The sequence below is a fragment of the Anguilla rostrata genome, chromosome 4 (genome assembly GCF_018555375.3).
Source record: "Anguilla rostrata isolate EN2019 chromosome 4, ASM1855537v3, whole genome shotgun sequence".
Lineage (NCBI taxonomy): Eukaryota > Metazoa > Chordata > Actinopteri > Anguilliformes > Anguillidae > Anguilla > Anguilla rostrata.
Window position 1 is genome coordinate 15,924,761 of NC_057936.1, and position 25,838 is coordinate 15,950,598.

General features: G+C 39.3%; 1 long non-coding RNA gene across 4 annotated transcripts in view; it reads left to right on the forward strand.

Annotated features, from left to right (window-relative positions):
• LOC135252642 (uncharacterized) overlaps window positions 1-25,838 on the forward strand; it is a 99,610-nt gene that overhangs the window by 27,726 nt on the left and 46,046 nt on the right. For all 4 annotated transcript variants that reach the window (XR_010329447.1, XR_010329446.1, XR_010329444.1 and 1 more), the window contains exon 2: window positions 44-126. This is a non-coding gene — a long non-coding RNA (uncharacterized LOC135252642). The remainder of the gene's footprint in view (window positions 1-43; window positions 127-25,838) is intronic.

Here is a 25,838-nt window from a genome sequence, read left to right on the forward strand (position 1 = left end):
AGGTTTGGCCTATGTCTCCAATGGTTTTTCTCTTATTTTTCAGCGTCAGTGTCATAATGGCTTCCTCGATTTCATTGGCACAACTCTGGTCCTCATGTTGATGAACACCAATAACAGACTCCAAAGGTAATCAAAACCCTAAAATCAAGACTAGATACTGAATTCTCTCTTAGACCTGAACTAAGTAAACAATTGAACATACCCGACTAATCAGAAACACTCGTGATGCCATTTGTCCCAAATATTATGGTGCCCTGAAATGGGGGGGGGGACTGTTTAAAAAGTGCTGCATTTTCTACATGGTGAAACCAAAGTGCAAAAGAAATGCCTTTTAATAAAAGCTGAGCTAAGAATATGTTTGATTACAAATCTACAAGTGTGGGATTGCCAAATCAAGACAAAAAAATACGTCTTTGGAGCTCACTGTATGAGTTTATTTATTGAGACAAACATTAAGTGTGTGTATTAAAGCTATGGGTACTGTTGTCGCATACCCAGCTAACATACCACGCCGGTGGGCTGCTGCAGGAAAGCTGTAGTTTCCTGCCAAGTGCAGTGAGAATGACAGTTTTAAGTCAGTAGGTGTATGTTATATTTTGCCTGTTTCCTCCTTTTCATTACTTCCATAATTTGTAGAGCATCTTGTCTGGCATCCGTCAACTGCTTTGTTCCAAAGACTAAAAGGAGCCTATCAGTCAGTATGTAATTCTATCATGTTCACTATCTGCATTCTCTGTTTTTAAATTCGTAGGACCTGACAGCCTTCATTTCCTGTCTTTCTTCATGCTGATCATTGGTTTTCTTTGAGTCATAAAAGCTGCACTTATCGGACATTGAACTTCACTTATCAGATCTAGCCAATTAAGTTCATTCAACAAAAAAAAAGCATCAGCTATTTGGCAAAAATATAACATCTTAATGGACTGTCATGATCGAGTATGCATATTTGTTCATTTAAAAATATTGGCTATCACCATTATGCATTTATGCATAACTGATGTTGAGTCTGTCCATTGATAATATGATTAAAATGTCAACATTAGCAATATAACCTAGATATCTTTCTTCCTAGAAAAATCTGCCCAGGTGAAGTGATTGTCAGTGTTGAACATACTCATATCACTGGCTATAAAATGAGCATTCACGGGCATTCATTAAGAATCAGTGAAACAGCCTTGAGGCTATAAAATGGGCCGCAATTCGGTGACAAGGACTGCATAATAAGAGAGATCTTCTTATAAATGTCAGAGCTCTTCGGTCTGGCAGTTAACTGAATTAGATCACCACTCTACTCCTGACTCACCTTGAAGTGAAGCCCAACTCCAACACAATAAACTGTCTATCTACCATTGGTGTTTGGCATCCAATTAGACCAGAGTGTTCCTACAAAGATCACAAATCAGCTGTCCTAACCACTCTTCAGAGGTATCCTACCAAGCATTGAAGAGACTTCAAAATCCTTCTCCTCTAGACTGAAATAACTATGTTCCATCATACCTAACAACACTTATCCCTTGTTGCCCTACTAGACCCTCAATGCCTCTGGCAGCTGGCTATCCAGTCATCTCCAACAGGTGGCAGGACTTTCAGTTGGAGGTCTCCAATATTCTGAAATGGAAAAACCTTTTAGTTTTAAAAACCAAATGAAAATCCTTGATAAAAATGTGTTAGAAATATTTATATACCAGACAGGCATAATGTAGACCATCATAAAGCCCAGGATTGTAGATATCTAAGAATGTATGACACGTCTGTCAACATAAACGTTTATTTGGTCTCAGTTTAAAAGCCCCACTTCACAAAACAGGTTGCTGGGACTGCCCCCATAAACTGGATCTTTCATGCACTGTAGCACTTTAGTGCAGTGCATTTTTGCATGTTACCTTCCCCTGAGCTGCAAAAAAAGGATATTGTCAAGCTACCTGCACATGGCCTTTCAGGCGACACCTTTTAATCTTCTTAGAAAGGTGCCCTGCTACTGAATTCCATTTCCATCCATTTTAAGATGTCTCAATCTGTATCCACACAAAATCAACTTAACCCCTGAACATATCACTACTAATACACAAAGCACTCTGTTGGTATCACTACCCTTTCTTTTGTGTCCTATTTCCCAATGACTCCAACTTCTTCTCTGCAGTGATTTGTGTGAAGTGTTATATGTACTGTATAAGTGTTAAATATATATGAAGTATGGAAATATTTCAAGAACACTGAGTGAAAATACAATGTGCGGTACAACATTTTTAAAGCAGAACTGACCTAAATAACTTTACTTCAGTGAATTAACATCTAATAAGATGTCAGTTGTCTTTCATCTTTGATAACTTGCTAAAAAAAATATGAACACCTTGCAAGAGACTTTTCTATGTATGAAGTATGAAAATATTTCAAGAACACTGTAAAAAATATGATGTGTGGTGCAACGTTTTTAAAACAACTGACCTGGCCTAAATCAAATACCCTTACTTCAATTAATTAACATCTAAGAAGAAACAGATGACCACTCAGGGTCAGTTGTCTTATATTTTTGATGACTTGATAAAAAATACAAGCATCTTGCAAGAGACTTTTTCATAATCTTACCGGTGACAGGGGAAATGTTTGATCTTAGATTTAATCAAACGGTTTAACATCTTTGCTAGCTAACTTGCTGGTGGTCTAACTAATGTAGAAGCTCAACCAGCTAGCTACAAAACCTATCCTTGAAAAACCATGGAGCCAATAGTAATAGTTATTCCAATATTTTTATAAAACTCTTGCTTTCATCTACCTGACTACATCAAAGCCAATAAACAACTGCATAGCTATCATGAGCAATGCAGATGAGAAGTAGCTATCACTTTATGAACGTGCAGACTATATGGTATCTTTTCTGATGACAAGAGCTCATGCTATTTTGCTGTATTGACACAGTAATTAGTCAGCACAGACTCTGAATCCAACTGCACTCCAGCACTGGCAGCACGATCATTCTCTGCCATTATATAGACAAGCCTACTTCCAGTGTCAACAAAAAATATGAAACCATTCTTTGGCTTGACATAGCTGCATAGCTAATTAAGCCTTTGTTTCTGTGTGTGTGACCAAAGTGGCCAACTCTTACTACAGAATGTCATCGAATGCTTTTCATAAGCTTTGATAACCAAGTTATCATTTAATTTACAGTCTGAAGCCAGGTGATCAAAACACCACAGTATCAAAGAAAGGGAAACTAACTTGTTAAACAAGAGTTCAAGTAAGAATGCAGCTATTTATATCTCTTGAAGTTGATCATTCTCATAGATAATGAATATTTATTTCTTCAAGTTAGCATTGTCAAGTACAGCATGTACCAATGTAGTTTTACTCTATAGGCTTCAGTCAAACCTATGTCCTTGTTTGACAATATAATGCTATTTCCAAATCAATAAAATAAAGTTAGATTTATTCATATAAACTCTGTGTGATGTTAGGACTGAGAAAGCACTAAATGAGAACAAATGCATGAGAACTGATAGTGTCAGCAGTTCAAAAGTATGGCTGTCAACCTGATCGAGACTTGACAACTGACGAATAAGAAATAACACAAACTCCAGAAATATAAACAGTAAGGAAGAAAGTCCACATTCAGATACTGCACTTGTTACTAGTCATATTTCCACAAACTCAACCCATATAGTACAGATAGGGCTACCCATTCTAAATTCCATGTGGGGATCAGAGCATCTTTAGGGAAATCAATTAGTTTTAAAGTGAAGGAGTTTTGGCTGGAGCTTCATAGCTGCTCACACAGGCCTTTAATTAATATCAGAGTTTGACTTGAGCTGTACTTTCATGTTTATTTTATTTTTTGAAAAAATAAATAAATAAAATAAAAAATCAGTTAAATAAACCAGCTCATGATTTAAGCAAGCTAAACCCATTTACTTAGGTTTCTTCAGTCTTGGGATATCATAAAACATGCTTTTAAATTTGTATTGAAACAGCATATAAAAAAGGTTGCACTGTTACGCATCAATGTCAACCCCGTTTCCACATGATAGGTCTGCTGTGCACCTGCCAACTTTTTAAAACCACATACACTTAATGCACAATATTGCAAATAGAAATGCTTTCAAATTCATTACCTTCCCCAGTTCACAGGCAGTGATGACCAGACCTCACTTCACACAAAGACAGTACATGTCTACATGACACAAAGTAATTAAATTTTTCTCATCCAAGCTACTGATGGAGCATGCAATCAATTGACTTTTTTCTTTCCTGCAATTACACTGAAAAGGCCAAAACTGGCATAGACTCATAACAGCAACTACCTTGGCTCAAATCCACAGCTGCTCTGTCATGTTTAATGGGAAACAAGTGACAGGAAAACAAATGAGCTTTTCTGGAAAAACTGGGGTTGCACACTAGCAAGTACTGCTTTCACAAAAGAAATTCTGGGGGAGTTCAAACTAAATTTTGTAGTTGTACATGGTTAGTGTATTAGCAGAGCAGCCCTTGACATGTGAAGGAAGGCATGGATTAGCTGCTGAATATTATTGGGACACCCTATCTCTTTTCCGCATTCTTACAGAGGATTGACAGAGGTGGAAAATCCAGGTTCAGAAAGTAAAATTCCTCCCCAGTATTCTGTTCCAATCACCTGGATTAGTTAATTAGCAAACTTTTTCAGCCAGGAGGTAGAACTAACTAGGGAAATCAGTTGGCTAAGCCCATGGGTGGAAGAAACACATGGTAGGGCTTTTACTTTTTGAGTGCTGGATTTGCACATCTGGGCATTGAGCAGAGTAGAACGCAAGCATGTTATTTTCAAAGAGAGAATGTATGAGGGGCTCTTAACAGAAGTTTTGGAATGTACATAGTCTATACTTGAAGATGTATGTGCATTCAGTTTGTTTTAGTATAATGTTTACTCAGTAGATGCAGGATTTTTTTCTCAAGATTAAATACAAAATGAACTTTGATTCCATCCTGCACAATGCGCAAATTTGGATTTGGTCAATACATTAACATGAAACATTAATTCAATTTTATTTGTATAGCGCTTTTTACAGAGAACTGTCACAGACACTTTACAGGGTAGCAAGACAAGAAACAGCAAAAAGAGCAAACAGTGCAAACACCAGGTGTTATCCCCCAAATAGCAAGCATATGAGGTTAAAAACTCCAGTGGTGGGGAAAACCCTCAAACAGTAGTGAGAAAAAACTTCCTGATGGGAAGAAATCTTGGGAAGAACCCAGCTGTAGAGGGGGAGCCCATCCTCCACTGACCGGCCTGGTGTAAAGTACGCTGTAGAATGGAATGAGCACAAATTCTATGAAGGATCTATCTCAGCAAATAAAACAAGTTAAGCAGGTTGCAGTTGAGGTAATAGCTAACAAGAATTATAAAAGACCAAATTGTATATTTCAGTATAGTGCAGTTTAGAGGGACCGGGTGATACATCTGGAGCTCCAGGCTGCGTCAAATCATGGGCAAGGGAGGAACATGTGACTTTCATCCAATAATCTCTGATAAAATAAATTACGTTGAATCGTATACAGTAAAACAAACAATCATGCACAATGATTTGCTTTCATTGTGGAAATTAAATGCTTACCCATCGATTCTTTTCTTACAGTATTGGCAATGAATTACAATAGCTTTATGAACCAGAGTTGGTGAATAGGTTTTTTTTTTTCCTTTGTGACTACACATATTCAATCACAGACCACAAAGTGAAAAGTCAACACATTCACTGTAACCAGCAGATTGAAGTGAATTCTGAAGTGGTATAAATCCTTCCCCTAGGATGCAGAACTACATATTATATGCTAATATAAAAACATAAAACAAAGCCATGTAACCATAAACTTTTTCTGTCTGATCTGGAGCCTTCTGGCAATTTAAATGACTGTCAATTTTGAATCAAGACTTTGAATTGAACCAAGCAACACTTTGTTTAATAATAAGTGTGACAAAAAAACTAATAAAATGAGTGAAAGAGTGTTGCCGTATCTCCAAGGAAACCTAAGGAAAAGATCTGTTCTATATGCAGGGCCACTCCTAGGCATAGGCGACAAGGGTGGCTGCCTAGTGCATCATTTGTCTGGGGCATGGCATATGAAGGCAGTAAAAAATAAAATAAAAATTCATGCCTTGCATCCATGATAGTTGGCGACCAGAGGTGGAAGATTCAGAAAGTAAAAGTCTTCCACAGCATTTTGTGCCAATCGCCTGCATTTTCTAACAAGCACAATTCTTTAGCCAGGAGATGGAAGTAATTAGTGGACAAAACACATAGCAGGACTTTTATTTTATGACCGCTGAACTTTCCTCCTGTGTTGGTGGCATGAGAGTCGGTGGTACCCACCCCCCCATACCCCAACCTCGGTTGCAATCTCACCTAGGGCTGCAGAAAAGCTAGAGCCAGTCCTGCCTTTATGCAAATACAGTCACATCTGGTGAAGATGTCATTAAATCAAATTACTATTCTTTGTAATGATTAATTCTGATGGATTTTCTGTCACTTATAGTATGTGAGTATAGTATGTACAGTATTTGGGCAAAAAAGTTCACAAGGTACTTGAGGCAAAAATGAAGTGCATATTTTCTACCACAGAGGCACACTAATAGCTTGGCTGATGTGTACCATGTCGTGCTGCTCATCAGCCAGGCTAGCTCCCTAGACTGACTCGTTAAAGTGTGTTTCTGTAGTACGTGTAGGTAAATTAGCTGGTGCCCTTTTAACGGTATCTTCATGTGTGACCATGCGTGACCTAACGCATGCCCACGCCACCCTACCCAGGTGAGACCCCACGTTGGTGCATTCATTTTTCGTCCCTGCACCTTAGAGAGACTGTGCACGTTGCTGAGTCAGACTGTTCCTTTATGGAAAACTGAAACACATTGATAACTGGTGTTGGTGGGCCAGTAGGGGGCCCTCTTCCCATTGGTAAAATAAACCATAAATTCCCCAGTGCAGTGATGGGGACACTGTGCTGTTTGAGATGCTATCTGTGACAGTGAACTGAAGTGGCTTTGCAACCTAAAGGTTACTGGTTCGATTCCCAGGTAGGACACTGCCGTTATACCCTTGAGCAAGGTACTTAACTTGCATTGGATACATGCTATGTAAAAAAAAAAAGTTGTATAAGATAAGTTGCTGGAAAAGAGCGTCTGCTCTTGTTATCTGGATGAGATGTTAAACTGAGGTCCTGACTCAAACACATTAGTTGAATGTCATGGGCTTAATTGTTGTTCCTGGCTTAAGACATAGTTACAGGAATAGGACAAAAGATATAATTGCTGCACTCTGCTCTATGAAATGACCATACAGTGACCTTGTGATGTTTTACCTGTTTCAAGCTGAGCAGCATATTCTTTTTTTATGAGTTTCCTCCAAAAAGGCTCCCCAGTGCTTTCCTTATTGTATCTCAGTGACAGATGTTTCTCTGAGCCAAGATTTCAAACACAGGAGAGTGCTGTACCTTTCACTTTGTTCTCACAGTATACGTGCGGCTTTGACGCTCTTCGTTTCTGCTGAATCCCTATATCTCAATCCCCACCTCGTCACCTCAATTGCGTTACTCATTTCTGAAGTAAATGTCCTTATTCGGAAGAACTTGCAGTTCTTAGGATTCCACCCCTTTCAATAAGTAAGCAACATTATACAGACAGAACTATTTTTAATGGAGACAACACACTGATGCTGCTAATTGGGCAGGGGCAGGGTTGTTCAGGGTGGTGGGTGGTGCCAGGAGTTCAGTCCCAGGTAACTTACTTTTATTACAATATATACTACACACAGTAACATTTTACTTTAGCGAGTACAGGGAAGTATAGGTAGGTAAATGTAGGTGCATTTACTTTCAGATGTTTGAGTAAATCATGATGGTATGAAATCCAGTGTACTCAAGCAGTGTGCATTACAATTAGCCAGGAAAATCACCCTGTTTGAGATTCCAGAATGGGTCCTTTGAGCAAGAAAATCATAACTATCAACAATAATTGCTGAAAAGCTGAAGGATATCTATTCTACCCAGGTATGCTTAATGCTCACTTTTGGTGCTGAAAAATGCTTTCATGTCTTTGTCATGAAAAATCGGTTAGCGGTTAACTGCTGACAAAAGGACTGGAGAAGGCAGCTTTAGTGAATCCTGAGTCTGAACAGGACTATGGTAGAACATGAGGTACACACTAAGTTAAAACCATGAAGGGTAGGGTAATTTCTGGTGACATATCAATATATTAAAAGTGCATTGCTAATTTTCACCGGGAGAGTGAACATCACACCCTAAGGAAGGATGTGCTCTGTTTTTTTAAAGAAAAGCTGCAAGATGAGTTAATTAATGCTGTGGGACTGAACAAAATGCTGAATTCAATCTCATGGACACAAAATATTTATTCATTGCTACATTAAAGTTTAATTTATTTCATTAAGTGGTGGAAGAAAAGTGAAAAAGCGCTTTTGAACATTTGACCATTATGTAAAAAAGTATAGTATAGAATGCCTGAGGGACTTTTCAAACCAAAAAGATTGCATTAACTACTGAAGGAAAATTGCTGTATCTATACTTCAGGTATTTTTAACTGTGTGTGGTGCTCACTACTTTCACCCACACAGAAATAGTAAAGATAAGTCTACTATAAAGGGCATGCTGGTAAAATTTGACTTCTGCGGTGAAATTGATGTTTTGAAAATTTAGAGTAGAAATCAAGGGCACAACATTCAAAGACCAACTTCTAACTAAATAATTGATGAATGTGTATTTGCACAGGACACGGGCATTCTAGAAGAGGTGGTGGGCCTCGAGCCAATGCCCCCACCACCACTGCCACCCCCAGTTTTCACTTTTAATCCCCAAACTTTTGTTTTTAATGTCAGCAAGACTTAGAGTTTAGAGTAGCACTGATTTCTGAACAAATTATGTTGTTTATGTTTTATATGCCTGTCAAATGTAAGTGGAGATTTAATGCTACAGAGAAATTGCCCATTGGGGACAATAAATACTTTTCTATATGGGCCAAGTCATGCTTTTTGTGACAAAAACAGTGAATATAATGTAACACTTATAAAACAGGGGCGACATGGCTCAGGAGGTAAGAGCGTTTGTCTGGCAGTCTTGGTTCGTTCCCCCACCCTGGGCATGTCGAAGTGTCCCTGAGCAAGACACCTAACCCCTAATTGCTCCCAACGAGCTGATTGGTACCTTGCATGGCAGCCTTTCACCGTTGGTGTGTGTGTGAATGGGTGAATGAGAGGCATCAATTGTAAAGCGCTTTGGATAAAAGCGCTATATAAATACAGTCCATTTACCATTTACCATAAAACAATAAACTAAGCTCCATTTCTCCCACATTATAGATTGTTAGTGAATGACATAATGCCTCAGTCATCTGATTTAAGAGATTACAGGACTTTAGACAACAAAATACGTGATGAAGACACATGTTGAATGTACTGTTTCAAGAGTACCATAACACTGATATTTTTCTCCTATTTGAGGCAAGTATCATTTTGTATAATATAGCAGCTAACAAGCTAAAAGTATATGCTTACTTCATTGTTGAAGATCCTCTGCTTCAGGGAAACATTTTTGAACTATTACAGTACCTAACACAGATGAGTATTGATTGGATCCGATATTTAGTTGTCTGACAAATTTGCCTGTGTTAACAGAGAATTAAAATGTATGTTCACATAGAAAAACTACTGATGATGCCGACTGATTTTATAGCATCCATACATCCAGGCTATTGGATGATCAAGCCCTACAACCTGGCTCAGCCCACTGTTGCCAGAACAGCATAGTCACTTGCCATGTTCTGCTGCAGACTGAAAACCCATCTCTTCAGAGAACAAGTGAACTAAGCACCTACCTACACTTCCCTGTACTCTCAAAAAGAATTCATCAAAATTGTGTGTGTGTGTGTGTGTTGGTTCCCTGTACTCTCAAAATGAATTCATCAAAATGGTTTGTGTATGTGTGTGTGTGTGTATGTGCGTGTATGTTCTTTAAAAACTGTAATCATTTTTTAAAATCTGAAAGAAAAACCATATTGTTCTATTCACCCAAACTACAAACACTCTAGGACTAAAGCAAATCCACTCCCACACTTTCAGCTCTCAACTATATTGGACTGAAAAAAGCCAGTGTGTGCTGTTGGCTATTTCATCTTCTAACAGATGTGAGGCTCATTGCTTGGCTCATATAAAAAAATGTGAGCGATTTGTTCTCTGGAGAGGTCATTGATAACAATGATAAGGTGCCTCTTGCGTTTTCCCACATCGACCCATACTGATTTGGACAATTGTGCATGCATTGATAAATGGCCCACTTGGTCTATACTACTACATGGAACATCTCACACACACACACTTCCTGGTTACTAATCATTGTCCTCTGAAAAAGGCTTCCAACAGAAGGGCAGAAGAAGAAATCAATGGTAACCCCCTAATCCTGTTATTTGCTTCATTTGAAAAAGGAAATTAAGCTGTGGCTCAGGCAGACAAATCGGCAACAACTTGAAATATGTGCATTATGGATGTGTGTCACACCCCAGACAAATGAACCCTTTTGCAAGGGAAAGGAATTTCAATATAGGAATGAAACATGAAAAATATACTTTCAAAACATATATGCAGTCATAATTTAAGTTTGGGAATGGTGGTGTCAACATGCTGTGTTATAAGCCTGGACCTTGTTATCCAGTATCCCAGTATCTTCCATCTGTATTTTCCCCCATAGATGTATTAATCCAAACAAAGATTTGCATTTTAATCAACAAGCTAAAATAAACTGACTGATCATTAGGGTCCTGTTGTAGTGGCATTTCATTGGACGAGAAAAGCAAGCTCAGAGAAATTGTCAACTTTGATATAACACTTTATGGGTACATATAATCAGCAGGAGCATGAAAGAAGCAAGTGTTATCTCCATATATAACAGTAGCAATTTTATTGACTTATATGTCTCATCGGTTTATGTTTGTGATTTGCTGTTTTCCGACCACATAAATATTTTTTTGGTAAGGAGAAATACAATAGTGTTTAAACTGATATTTTAAATTGCATGTTTTAAAGTTAAAAGTTTTTTTTAAATAGTATATACACTATTATACTATATAGTATATAAGTACCAGACCTCACAATATGAAGGCACAAAGTATTTTTTGAATTTGCGATTAAAATCTGATGATTTACTTGCCTTGAATCCATTTTGTCACATTGACGGGCAGCTCCGCGGTTTGTACTTTGCGAGCAGAGGTAGACACGGCAATGGGGAGTTACGAAGGTAACTGCGGCTCTGTGAATCCTGGATGACCACCAGAGGTAGTACTTAATACTGAATATGCTAGTACAAGTCAAGAAACTTATGCCAACAAAGTCGCCCGTGACCTAGGATGACATAAGAAAATGTATGAGTAACCAAGAATCTGTCATCCAAGAATCTCTCCCGCAGAATCTTCTCGCGTAGTTGTGACGATTCTGAGTGACAGAGAACTGGCGGTCATCCAGTTACCTTCAGAACATTCTATTTCATTCTTCCAGTCCGCCAGAGCCAGTGTTTAATACTGGATGACTTATGGCAACAAGGTCACGAAGGCAGCAAAGAATCTGAACACACGCCTGCCAAAGTTTGGAGTAGAGGGGCTCTGCAAACACACTGCACTGATAAAATGGAGGGGCAGTGAAATTGACCCTGTAAAACCATGAAAAAGTGCAAGGCGATGACCACGGACCTGCGGGACATATGATACCCAGATGCACTCCCTTCAAAGCTACCCATGAGGTGGGGACATTCCTGCTAAAGTGACATTTCAGCTTGGAAAATGGAGAGAGATTCCTTGCTCCATATGTGCAGAAAATCATAATCCAGCGAGACAAACATTGCCTAGAAAGAGCACAACCTTTCTTTGGCCCACTGTGACAGACAAAGAGCTGGTCTGACTGCCAAATAGGTTACTTCAACAAATGAATTCAGGGCCTGCACCAGGAAGAACTGCTTCATACTCCCATCCCCTTCACTCCGAGGAGAATCAAACTGTGCTATTTGGATGGATTGATTAAGATGTGAATGAGAGAGCACTCAAACAGGAGAAATGCTATGTTTGGCTATGGTGCATCCCCAGAACCATGTGGGCTCTATTTGAAACACAATTTACTGACTAACAAGGTGTGGAGCTTTCTTACATGCTTTGCTGATTTAATCACCAGGAGAAAGGAAGTCTCAGTTGACTGCCATCTAAGGTCTGCCTGGGTCATGGGCTCAAAGGAAGGCCAGCAAAGGGAATCCTGCACCATGGGAAAGTCCCAAGCAGGCACCCAAGGAGGTTGCAGCCTCTGAGCACCTTTTAAAAAGAGGGACACCAATTTGTGACTCCCAACAGTGTCGTTGTTGATCATAATATGCAGGCAAGAAATAGCAGCCACATACACCCTAAGGGTAGAGGCTGCTCGATCACCATCTAGGAGGGAATTCAGGAACCTGAGAATTGTAGGTACAGAGCAGTGCCCTGGGTCCTCATTCTGCTCTACATACCATTCTGAGAACAGCTTGCATCTGTTCTCATACAGGGACTGGACAGTGCCCGGGCATTCAGAATGGTGTCAATGATTGGTTCAGTACAAGCACTCAGAAACGAATCAGGCATTTAGAATGGTATCAATCACAGGCTTGATCCAAACACTCAAAATGGAGTCAGACCCACATCTGAAGGCGCCTTGAGTATGGGTGCCAAATCTGGCCCCCCAGCTGAGACGGGAGGTCCTGCCTAATGGAAAAGTGCTGGGGAGTCCTTTCTAGAAGACTGTGTAGTAGGGGGACCAAGAAAGGGGCCACAAGGAGAGAAGCCTGTGGGTCCTCTGAACAACTCCGTGGAGCGTGTGTAAGATCAAGAATATTGGTGGTATAGAGATAACTTAAAATGTGGACCAGGGCATCCTGTCCCAGCAGGCTGGATGCCACTGTCACCGAAAACCAGAGAGGACAATGGGCTGATGCCTCTGAGAGAGAGATCCACCTTCACTCTGCCATAGAGGTTCCTCCAAATCTTCATTTCCCCCAGGGAGGGGTAGACTGAGAGAAAGGAGGCACTGGCATGACACAAGGACCTTCCAGTACCTGTGCCACTTGTGGTCCAGCTGAAGGCCATTCAGCCACCTTTTGAGGGGGCACAGTGCAAACAGACCCAGGAGGATGATAGCTGAGACAACTGTCAGTTTGCCTGAGAGGCACAGAAACATGATATAGGATAAAACACTGCCCTCTCTGAAGTGTGGGAGAAGGCACAGGATGTCATCAATGTGCTGATGGATGGGCTTTTATAGTGACTGAATCCAACACCATGCCTGGAAAAGTAATGCTCTGGCTGGGGGACAGTGAATACTTCTCAAAATTCACTTTTAGACCCAGCCAGGTCATATGTAAGAGAAGGACAACGGTGTTGTGAACTGCTCAAAGCTGGATTGGTGCACTGTCATAGGATGCCACCTTTACAACAAGTCAGTTTGTCAAATCTATGCCCTGCTAGAGCTTCCCCGGTCAACTGTAAGTGGTGTTATTGTGAAGTGAAAACATATAAGAGCAACAACAAGCTTAACCGCGAAGCAGTAGGTCACACAAGCTCACAGAAAGGGACCATTGACTGCTGAAGCGTGTAGCATGTAGAAATTCTGTCCTCGGTTGAAACACTCTCTACAGAGTTCCAGACTGCCTCTGAAAGCAACATCAGCACAAGAACTGTTTGTCTGGAGCTTCAAGAAATGGATTACTGTGGCTGAGCAGCTGCACACAAGCCTAAGACTACCATAGTCAATGGCAAGCCTTGGCTGGAGGGGTGAAAATGACACCATCATGGAACTCTGAAGCAGTGTGTTATCTGGAGTGATGAATTGGGCTTCACTATCTCGCAGTCTGACAGATGAATCTGGGTTCAATTCCGGCATCAAGACCAGCAGTGCAAATGAAGCCTAATTCCTCTTTTCAGCCAGTTTAAGGGCATATAGCCACACTATTCAATAAGACATGGAAACTTGCACGTAAAACCAAAAGCAAAAATGAGGAAAGTAAATAGGCTAGAAATAAATAAAAAAAATTAAATGAAAAAAGAATAACAGTGAAAATGTACATGCTCTATTATATTAACATTAACGTACAACTTTGCAACAAAATGCATGACAGAATTGGCACAAGATCGCTATAACTCTTTCATAACAAGTAGGCCAGTGATATTGGCTTATTGTAGCTAGCTCTATTCCCATTGTGGTGCAGTCAGGGTCAAATCATGCTGCCATCCCTGCATCACCATCTTCTGGGTAAATCACAGCTACAACAGAATTTACACAGATTTAAACTATTTTTGTACAGCTATCCAATGCTTATAATTCAATCTTACACAATTTGTCACAATACATTATAATGTTATAATGTATCAATTAGTGGGCTAGTTAGCAATTTGTCTGGACAACATAAATTGAGCTTGTAGCACTTCAATAGTGGGTAATTGTAGAACTGCAGCAGTTCTGCAGGTAACCCAATCTCTTGCTGAGAGTCAATTACATTTCATAGCAACTAACTAGCTAGGTAATATGTACCGTATACGTACAGTGCAACAATGAATGGGGAGATAAAAGCTGCTGTTTTTTATTGGAGATGGCAATAACACCAAACCAGATGACTGTAGTACCTGATCAGTACGTTTCCATTATGTTTCTGTAATTATTAAGCAAATATGTTTGCTAGAAAATTAATCTTTAGTTTGTTTGGCAATTTTGTGCTAGTTATGCCTGCTGATTGACTAGCTTCACATACAAATACATTGAGCTCCATAATGTTTGGGACAAAGGCACTCTGTACTCCACAATTTTAGATTTCAATTTAGGAAACAAGGATTTCAATTTAGAAAAACTGATCACTATTTAGAAATGTGGATTGTACCTCTGGGCCACTGTACACAATGCATTAAGAAGTCATCAATGTCTGAAAACACATATTTTACATATTGCATGAAAATTATATTGATTTCAGTCCAGCACAAAGTTCTGATATACTGTCAAAGCAGAAATTTTCTCATTCAATGGGGCAATTTTTATGGTTTCAGGGACTGTGACCTTGTTTACTCCACAAATATCTTCACTCCTTTCAGCGAGTTCTAAAATTGAGGATTAAAAATTCTGTTAATATCTGCTTGAGAGTGAGTTTTAATTAACATACTAACATTATGCCTAGTAAGATATATTCAACATCAGAATCTTTTCTTTGTGGTTATTCTAGATTAAAGACTAAACTGAGTTTCTCAAAGGACACATGTATAGGTTTGTTTCAGCCTCTGTTCATAATTACCTAATTAATGTAATTACCCCCTCAGTTTTACATTTCTACAATTTTGAAAGGTTAATGCTGTACCTAAGCCCAGTGCTCCAGGAATATTTGACCTCTGTTTCAGAATTGTATAGAGCAGGAGTGAATGACATGACTTATTAATTCAGTACACAAATTAATCCAGGGAAATTGGTTGGGGAAAAAAAATCATCTGCATATAGATGCCCCATCAGAAGTTGAGGTTCCCACCCGTGTTGGTTCCCTTGAGACTGCTAGGCTAGGGTGATTGACAGCCCAGCAGCCATGAAAGAAATGCACTGAGTTCAGGGTACCAATCAACATGGTCATGACTTTGACTCGCGCTGGCCTCTTCTCTAAGGACAGCATCGCGTGGGAGGCTATAATAACATCTCTATTGACGAGTAGGAAAAAAAATACCCTCCAGGATTCTGTTCACTGGGCTGAGGTTTAATTTTCTGAAGGTCCCAGGGAATGCAGGGTGATCAATCAGTGTCAGCACAACACTGCATGCTGTCACGTCATGGGGCGAAGGAATGCACAAAGTGCCACATGAATCCAGGATTAAAGATCAGGGAGGGTTGAGCCCAGGTGATTCCTCCATCGTTTGTCCCAAGAACGATAGGGGAATTGTGCGTGAATGGACCAGCTACCTAGTTTGTGATTGGTATGGCTTTATGATGAGATGCATGAGACGTGCACATACAGTTGGTGTCTGAAATTTCCAGATAAAGGACATCATTAACTCAACTGAGACCATTTCTGGACAGATGACACTTCCCTACTAATGTCACCAGTTTTAGGTCAGGGTTAGTATGCAGGCTTCCAAATTACAAAAGACAGCAATAATTGTATCAAAATAAAATGTGTTTTCTTTTTCACATATTAACAGTATACCCACACATACTCTTCTGTTCTTTTATCTCATCTCAACAGAATGGGAACAATGAGACAATTTTATTGTGCATCTGATTTTGAAATAATAATATAAAAAAGACATCAATCACACTTGTTTGCAGCTCATTCTACTCAAAGAGAGCCTTTTGAATATTTGCAAACAAGTACCGGACAAATTAAAAAAAAAAAAAAAAAAAAGGTAATAATATGCAGCTCACCAAAAACGATAAAGCAATCACACACCTCTCTGTTCTATTTGTTTTTCTGTCAGACTGTTGAAATGATTATGTTCTAGACTTTTCTTCTGTGTGCAGACACTCTTTTGTTGTGTGTGCATGCTTAACAATACAGCAGACTGTCTTTCCTCGTGTGAGGATGTTAGATGAATGATTGATTCTTCGCAGTATGCCCCTACCCTCTCTCAGGGCTCCGCATGGCCTCACACACTCTTCACACCATTGACTTTCTGCCAGCGCGTTCTGCTGCCACTGCAGGACTTGACATTTAATGATCTTTAGACGGAGTAATGTCACATTTATCACTCTTCATCAAACGCGACGGACCGTAACCTGAAGTATAAATACAGGCCTTGAAATCAAACACTGACCGGCAAAAGCTTCCTGACTGACAACTGTGGCGGAAAACTTCTAATGGAATAGCTGTTTTTTTCTTTATAGCTAATTCAAAATCAGTTACAGCATTTATTTGAAAAGACATATCTGCTAAAAAAAGGACTAATGCTAACATTTAAAGATGACAGAACACTGCCATAAAAGTAACAGTAGCCCAAAGATGACCAAAGGGTCCAAATGAAATCTCAGATTTTTATTTAATCAATCAATGGAGGTAGTTTATGTATAATAAACAAACTACTCAAAATTAATCTAAATTGTTGAACTGAATTCATTTTGAGATATATTTGTGTGGATCTGCATAGTCCAATTCAAATCTGAGGAACATGTTATTGAACGTATTTAAAACAAAATCTTTCATGTTTCAATGTTCCCTATCATATATTTATTTTCTTATACATTTTAATTTTTTCAAGTCTTTTCTCAGCATAACCTACATACCTGCATGACTTCCATTTGACTTTTTATTCTTTTTAAGCACCTGCATATTTAATGAAGATTTGTATGTACCTTTTGTTGGTAAAACAATTATGACCCACCTGCCAATAAAACGGGCTGCCTGGTTCCACATAAGTTCATTTTATTACACATGTAGGTGCTAGTTGGTAAAATTTCTTTCTAAGCCAAATTCACTTGTCAGTTTCAGTCTTGTTCCCTGTCGGACGTTATGTTTCTTTATTTGCCCTGCACATCAATGTACTCCAGGGAACTGTGACCCACCTTGGTAACCTGTGGTCATGTACCAGATAATAATGAAGGATTTTCCAATCCCCAGCAGTACAGTTGCAGTCGCCCATGACCTAAGGGACCCGTTGTCAGTCACTGCTTGGGCAGGCTGCTTCTGTGGTCCTTCCACGTCTGTGTGCACCCTCTACCCAATCCCCATATACTGATGTAGTTTGAGCGGTATTCGGGCTACTGAACCTGATGGGTGACATCCTGGGCCAGTCGTTTATTCACGCAAATCAGCACTGGTGCCCCTGACCCAGGGTCTTACCAAGTCAGTGGATATTGATCTCACATAAGAGTAACCTGGGTCAATGTAATATGTCATTGTCAGATGTGTAAGTGAGCTTGCACTCCACCTCCTGGAGGACACTGTCTGTGTCAGGGGCACAGTTTTGACCATGGATAGTTCCAGGCTGTGCAAGTGTATTTAGACCATGGTTAGGGTGTATCATTTCTGGAGCACAAAATCATCTAAGCACATGAGTTATTTCAGTATTTTCTAGATGAACACTAATCTTAATTACATTTACATATAAATGCAACTGACTGTAGCAGACTATGCCCTGTTATATAGCAAATATTTCTATAAGTAAATACCTTGTTGTGTGCTGTATAGTATCATTGCCTGAGTAGTAAGTGAAACATCTGGTGTTTTTAAATAAACTTTCTCACCGAACAAGCAGTTATTGGTGCTATATTCACATTCAACCTACAAGCTCAACTGACAATAACACCAGTACATAAATAATGAATAAACACGTTTGACCAATATACAATATAGCCTATGCTTCCCTTGAGTGTGCAGCCACCCACCGCTTCTTTTAACTTCTGCAGTCTACTAGGTGATGGATGCAGCCATTTTGTAAGATGATTGCATATCTTTTGCAGCTAGCCCAGGGAGAGTGCTGCCGCCAAAAGAATGCAATGCAGACCAAAAGCCCCCTTCCTTGATAATGTTAATCACGGATCTCCCAGTAGGACAGCCCGCCGTAGTCAGAGCTGGCTCAGGCACGGTTTAATTCTAGGCTGTGGGCGCATAATCGCACCCAAGGGCGTAAGTGTGATATAAAAATTTGTGGGGACACATTTGATCGTTGTTGTAGAGGCTGTCAATACCCCTACCCCCCTCAGGATGAGTGCAATTGATGGATGCTGTGTTTGGCTATACTACTTTCACTGGAAGGAAAGCAGTTAATTATGCATTAGCTATGATGAATAATTATCAATTGTGAGTTACGATTTTAAGTGATATGAAGCTAGCAATGTTTTTGCTTTCACCTTGACTCTTGTTAAAAAAATTGCTTTTGACCTTTTTTGATGCCATGGTGGCATTGAACAAATTTCTGTAATAGACTCAATTTTTGGAAAAAGTGTCAGCCATAAAGAGGAGGATCAAATGAACAAATGACTGAAAGATTCATATTGACACATTGAATGGTGAGATAACTATTTTGGCAAATTTATTTCTGGTGAGGAGATTAAACTATCTAGACAATTTCATGACCTTGATTTCAAGAACGGTTAGGAGTTTGTATGTTTTATCATAGAAACACTCATTACTGTCCTGCAGCCAGAAGAAAAGAGTGGGGCATTTCTGCCTCGCTAAAATTGGGGCCTACTGTCTGTCGAATAGCTGTGTTTATTCTGAGGACAGTTACCTTCACTGAAAGACGGTAATCCATAGGTTCTTTTCCTCTCACACTAAAGGAGGAGAATAATAGACAATAATCAAACTAAGCTGACTAAACCTTCGACTGTCGCAGATGGTAAATGACAATGTTGGATGGAAAGCCGGTTTTGCTGGGAAATATCAAGCCGGCCACTCTGACCTTGAACATGCTTTCTCCTTTCATTTAAAGGTTGTGCAGTTTATTTGGAACAAAAATAATTTAGAAACGATTGCACTTTGTTTCGTATTGACTATATGACTATGTATCCGAAATGATTTTTGATTGTTTTCTTCTTTGACAATTTCCAAGACGGGATTTACTGAAGCGTTAATCAATGAAAAAAAAAATCTATGTTGTCAAATTACACAGTCAATTTCATATAAAAGGATAAAAGTATTTTCATATAAGGGCTGCTGTACCTTCATAAAGTTGTGTTTTTGAAGATTAAATTGGGGACAAAGATACCGCAGGTTAAAATCTAGGTTTAATTGTTCGCACCTTGAATCTCCTCATCAAAAGCCAAGATCTGAAAAATATCGAAATGTCCAGAATATGTCTTGGTCAGATGGATCAGGATTCAACAGCATATGCTTCTGCAAACGTGTTGTCCTTGGTCACTTGTCAGGTTCACAGAAACCTTAACTATTACTGTAAATAAAAAGATAAAAAAGAAACAGCTGTCATTAAAAGTGATTCAGTGTCTTGCATTATTTTTTTATTACCCCATGAAGAATAACCGAGGAATCAATGTTGCAGTCCCCTTTAATTATATTTGAGTGCTACGTCAGATATTCTTATCTACTGCTGTAATTGACTGATTTAGAGATACATTTCTCAAGAAACACCACATTACCAGTTCACCCTGGTGAAGCACTAGAAAGCAGAAGAGAAGATTAAGCAGACTGGACAAGACACATTTTTATGTTCCTGATTAGTCCTTGGAGGGAATATGATTCAGGACCTGGCGAGCTGGCTCCATAAATTTATGATGGTATTTTGTACCTTGGTGTGAACTTTACCGCGTTTACATGATATTGTATTAACCTTTTTAATATTTGTCAATTTAAGCACCGGCAGTGCTGAAATAGCTTTATTGAGAGTCATATCCTTCAATGAGACTTGGTACAGGGAGCAATCAGTCCTTGCAAGGTTATATAACGGTCAAAGACCGAGGGGATAGTTGGTCAGATCGTAAGCTCTCCATCACTGTATTCACCACCCTCTCATTCTCCCCCCATTTTCTTGGAATATAATAATTATTTCCCCCAATGTAAGGCCTTGATAAAGCATAACTGATGCCTGCTGTTTTCTTTTTCTGTAGCTTGGCAGTAATTAGTTCATCTATTCCACTTGAAAATAGTGTATTTTTAGTTTCTCATTTGTGCAGATTAATTTGTGTATTGAGCTATCACCAAGCTAGTGATTCCACGCATTAATGATATAACCACAAAGCATGTCCATGATACTTTGCTGAACATACCTCAGATAATAGTAAAAACCCTGCTACATCCATGGTTGAGAGTTCTATTGACTCCCTTGGTGTCTCACCCCCAGTTAGTGCTCCTTTGGACTCCTTTGTACTTTACTTGTGTTATCCTACCCTGTGACGATAAAAACTTCCAAATTATATCAGTTCCAAATTTGCCATCCATGCACCATATATTAATTTATAATTCAGAAAACATGATGGTATTGTTTTTATAGTCCCATCATTGAAATGCTGACTATAGTCTAGGATCAAAGAAGATATAAAAGCGTATCCCGAAGCACATTACAAAACCAAAACTGAACTGCTGAGGAGAGGTACCAGTAGACATTCTGGTGCACACTGTGTACATTCCCCCGGCATTGTTCCATCAATCAACAGCAGTGTCTGTGCTCTGAAATGAGGGATGATTCATATATAACACCCACTGGGGTACCATTATCACCACTGCATCAATAATTAATCATTTATCAATTATCTAGAGCAAATATTGTTCTTTGTTTGTCGTGATTGGAGCATTTAAGGCATGGTAAGTTTCAAGCATTATATTAGAATTTAGAAAGTTGAATTGTATGAAGTTCAGTATTGCCTGTTTATTGAATCAATTTGTCCTTTCTGTCAGAACTAATATCATGCATCTAATATCACTGGAACACTGGTCCTGTACATTTGAGTCATATAAGAAATCTGATCTCTCTATGATCAGATATGTTGATGGAATTAGACAGGATGTCAAAAATATATTTCCAGTCCTTTTTATGGCAGATAAAATAATTACACAGACCATGACTGAGAGCTACTGTAATCTCTGATGTTGTTGTTGTTATTAGTATTATTATTATAGAGCATACTAGGAAACAAGTTGCTCAAAGTGCAGCACTTTGTAATACATAAAAATAAGGGAAAATACATTCAGGACCATATGATAAGTGGAAAGAATCATAAGAAACGTGAAAATAATATACAGTGTAAAGAGAAGTGGGCTTGTATCCATAAGGTGGTTTGTATCCCAGGTGGATCACTGCTTCAGAACATTTGAGTAATATAAGAAACCTGAGCTGCTTTCTCTGTGCTGTGTTCAGATGTGTTGATAGAATTACACAGGGTGTCAAAAGGAGATATTCAGTCCTTTTTATGGCAGATAAAATAATAAAAAATTATGAATACATTATTACACAGACCATGACTGAGAGCTCCTATAATCTCCGCAGTAACATGACAAGATAAATTTTCATGTGCTAGGCTAAGCTACAGTAGTGCTAGGCCTAGACCCTTGGCCATGCAATTCCTTAACTAGCAATGACTAAAAGGTCTGGAAATAATCCTTTTGGTTTGTCCTCCTGTTGGTTTGTTGCTTCAATAATGATAGGGGCTGGGCTTCATACTGATTGGATTAACCTTTTGTATTTGACAAATAATTATTTCCTGCAAGACCTCGTTAGTGAGAGGCTCTAATTTCATAGATCTGTAGCTATGTCTGGATATTTCCAAAGAAAATACTGCAATGTTTGACCCAGTAGGGACTTAGCTATGCTAATCTAACATATGGTCTGACTCCTGGGCTAAAGTTAGACAGAGTTCTAATGAATGTCCTAGTTATCCATGCTGTTTGTGCCAAAGTCAAAGTCACACTGGCATTTGTATTTATATCTGTATGAACATGTGTGGTCAAGGGATATTAATCAAAACATTTTGGTGCTAATTAACTTAATATAAAACATACCTCCATCAATACTACTTCAGAAGGACAAATTCATCAAAAATATTATAAATGTATTTTTGCTCCATGCAGATAACACAGAGACAAGATGATACATATAACACACAGCTTTACCTGACAGCCCTCCAAAGATTTTGACAAATCACATTTGATGATCTAAGCAGACAATCCCTGCTTCTATGTGGCACAAAAATGACCTATTTTAACCCGATCTTGTGTAGGCTGTTATGCAAGTATATGTCCATGGAACGATATGTTTGTAATGTTTTCTTGCGTATCTGACTTTTCTAGAGCTCATTGCCATCAGGATTGACTTGTCAAATTTCAAGCTGTAATACAAATTAATATTGAACCAGCCACAGGTAGTTCATTACTTGTCGAGTATTAGCCATCTACATACAAGCTTTGTGCAATAGGCAATCATACTGTAAGCCCTGCTGATGCAATTGCACAGTGGGCTTTACTACCTTTTATGTGCCTCAGTTGTGGTTGCTAGGGATTTACAAGGACTCTGAACTTTATTATCTTATTCCTGATGTTTCAATCAGAAGTAAGTGATTAATTATTTTTCAGTGATTTATGTATGGTGGATATATTTTGTAATATTGGACTATATGGCCTATATTGTATAGATACAACTAGGTGGTACAGGTCTATCCCTAAAAATGTTAACTGTAATTAATTATTACGCATAAGGAAGTTGTATTGTAGGGTAAAGATATACTATTTTGTGTACAACCATGGAACCTGGCCCAGGCAGAGATGTAATAATTCCTGGTGGGCATGATCTAATAAATAAATAATAAATCTAAAGCTTCTATGCAATCACGTTCAGCATCTATATTATTAATGCTGTCCAATGACCTGGCTTTGGCCCTTGCCACTAGCCCCACCACCCCAATTGAACCCTGTGCCCCAATTCCCCAATCCCCTATCCTGATTGATGAGCCACTCACTCAGAATAACCCTTAATATCCCAAAGAGCAATTGTGTTTACTGCTGAGTTTACAGTGCCCAATGTCCCCATGATAGTTTCATACAGATCATTTGGCCTCCTTTGAATATGTGTGTCAGACAAATCTTGGCTGCAGAATAAGTTCTTCACATTTGTCCCCAACACCCTGTAATGTTTGCATGCTTCTCACGTACTTGAAAGGCAACCAGCGCTGCACTGGAATTCATAAACACGTGTGTGGAAGCAATATGGGCATCATCAAGCATGTCATGCAGGCTTTGGTCAGCGCCGGACATGTGGGTGGCGTATGTGGGCCACACATCCAGAGTGAGGAACACCCAGATTCATACAGACATATCTCCGAAACCCTATTAATGGCAATCCCAGCCCATGCAGGACAAAATGCCCCCGTTAACCCAATATGCTGCATTTTCACCATGTGTTCACAGCTACTACATTGCTTAAAGTCCCAGTGTGTATAACCCCAACATTGTTTTGTGTGTGTATCATTTATCTTTTTGAACTCTACAGCACCTGCCCTAGAGGTGGCCTGTATTTTGTATATTGAGACGTCTCTTCCCCCCTTTACAATCACCTCTAGTTTCCCCACACATAAGCCCCGTATACCAAAGCTTTCTCCCAACTTTTCCCCTTTACCCTAGCTTCATCATACACAATAGCACACTTATCACACCGACTTTGATTAGAACACTGTTGTAGAACACCAATCTAAAAGTATTGGCATCCTTATGGCACCCAGCCTGAGTGCTCTGAGATATATTCATTAATATTACATATTACAGAGGTCTGGTTGTAGGCATTTTTCAGATGGCTCCACCTCCGATGATCAACAGGCGCATGTTTCTCAACAGTATTCTTGGTGGAGGAATGGATTTCTGGATCCTCCTGAATGCTGAGGCCACTACTTGTCCTCTGCTAAAGAGAAGAGCTCATCTTGACAGTCAGGAGAGATTACTAGCACAACAATGACCCTTCAGTGGTAAGGGCTTCATTCCCTTAGTCATTGCATTGGTGCAGCTGTATTGGACCCCTGCAAATTGGCTTGGCCAAAGCCTTGTCAAAATAAGCGGTCAAGGCCTTGAAGAAGTTGCACTTGCTTGCACATTTAGTCTTAGGTAGTAGCGAAAGAATGAGAACAAGAGACAGAGCATGATACATGGAATACATAGAAGATAATATAGGATTATATTTATGTAGCTGTTTACCACTCAGAACCTCTAACATAGCATTCCGGTTCTCCACCAGGCCTACCTCACTCCCCTCTCTCCGGCTTACTAGGCCAATTGCAGCTTTGTGGGCCTCCCGACTCATACTGGAAGGCTTACAGTAAATCATTCCATCAGAAAGAGTGTGACCCCCAGTGCACAGCATCAGTCTATATACCAACTACAGATGGATCTGATAGTGTCATAACTCTGTGCAAAAATCTGTGCACATATGATTTCATTGGTGAAACTTCATACGTGGGAGGAATTTCTAGGGAACACATCGCAGAGTGAGCTAGAGGTTGAAAAACCTGTGCCAAAAATCAGTGGCTCAGTAGTTTAAGTTTATTTTAAGCCCTTATTTTAGGGGACTGGGGAACTCCAATTATGCTAGCTCTTTCTCAGTTTCAAACTGAACTGCCTATAAAGAATAATGCCTGTGGGCTCCTGACACTTAAAAACAGACCAACAACCAAGTGTTACATACATCTGTAGGTGGACTGAGTCAGGACACCCTGGTCTCAAGATGAAGAGACGAATTTGAGACTTGTGTCTAGACCTCCTGTCAGTTTTGTCAGCTCCCTGGTGATTCAAAACACCAACTGTCATCTGGAAAGTGTTTGTTTTTTATTAACACATCCCAATGTGCTGACAAAGGGGGACTAGCTATATCTGTGTCTTGTTTGGCAGACATTTGCCAATGCTCTGGAGGACAACAAAGCAGTGAGTCCAGGCTGGTGATTTTAATAGCAGTAGATGTGACAGTCTTGACAGAAACCATATTGAGTTGTATCGCCATCCTACAGGGATCTGGAGACAAGTCTTTTGTTGTTTAATTCTTCTGTTTTAATGGACATTTGACCAGGGACTTGCTAGCAGAAAATGAATTAATTTCAGTAAGAGTTCAGGCATTTCCACAAGTGAATGGTAAGGTTCCTCCCAGCTTCTGCTGATCTTTTAATATATAAAAGCATTTAGATATTTGTAATTAACCAATCAATACTACTTTACATAATTATTTCAACCTCTAAATTGCTTGCTTGACACTGTTGTAGTTTTCTTATTGAGGAAATAACACTGAGATTTTCTCTCTTGTCCTGTCAGGTCAAGAAATCTTTTCAGCATAGAGTAACAAAGCAGCAATCATTTGGAATCTGACTTAAGCCCTGCTTCTGCTATTTTAAATTATATTTATGAAGAAAATAACTTACCTT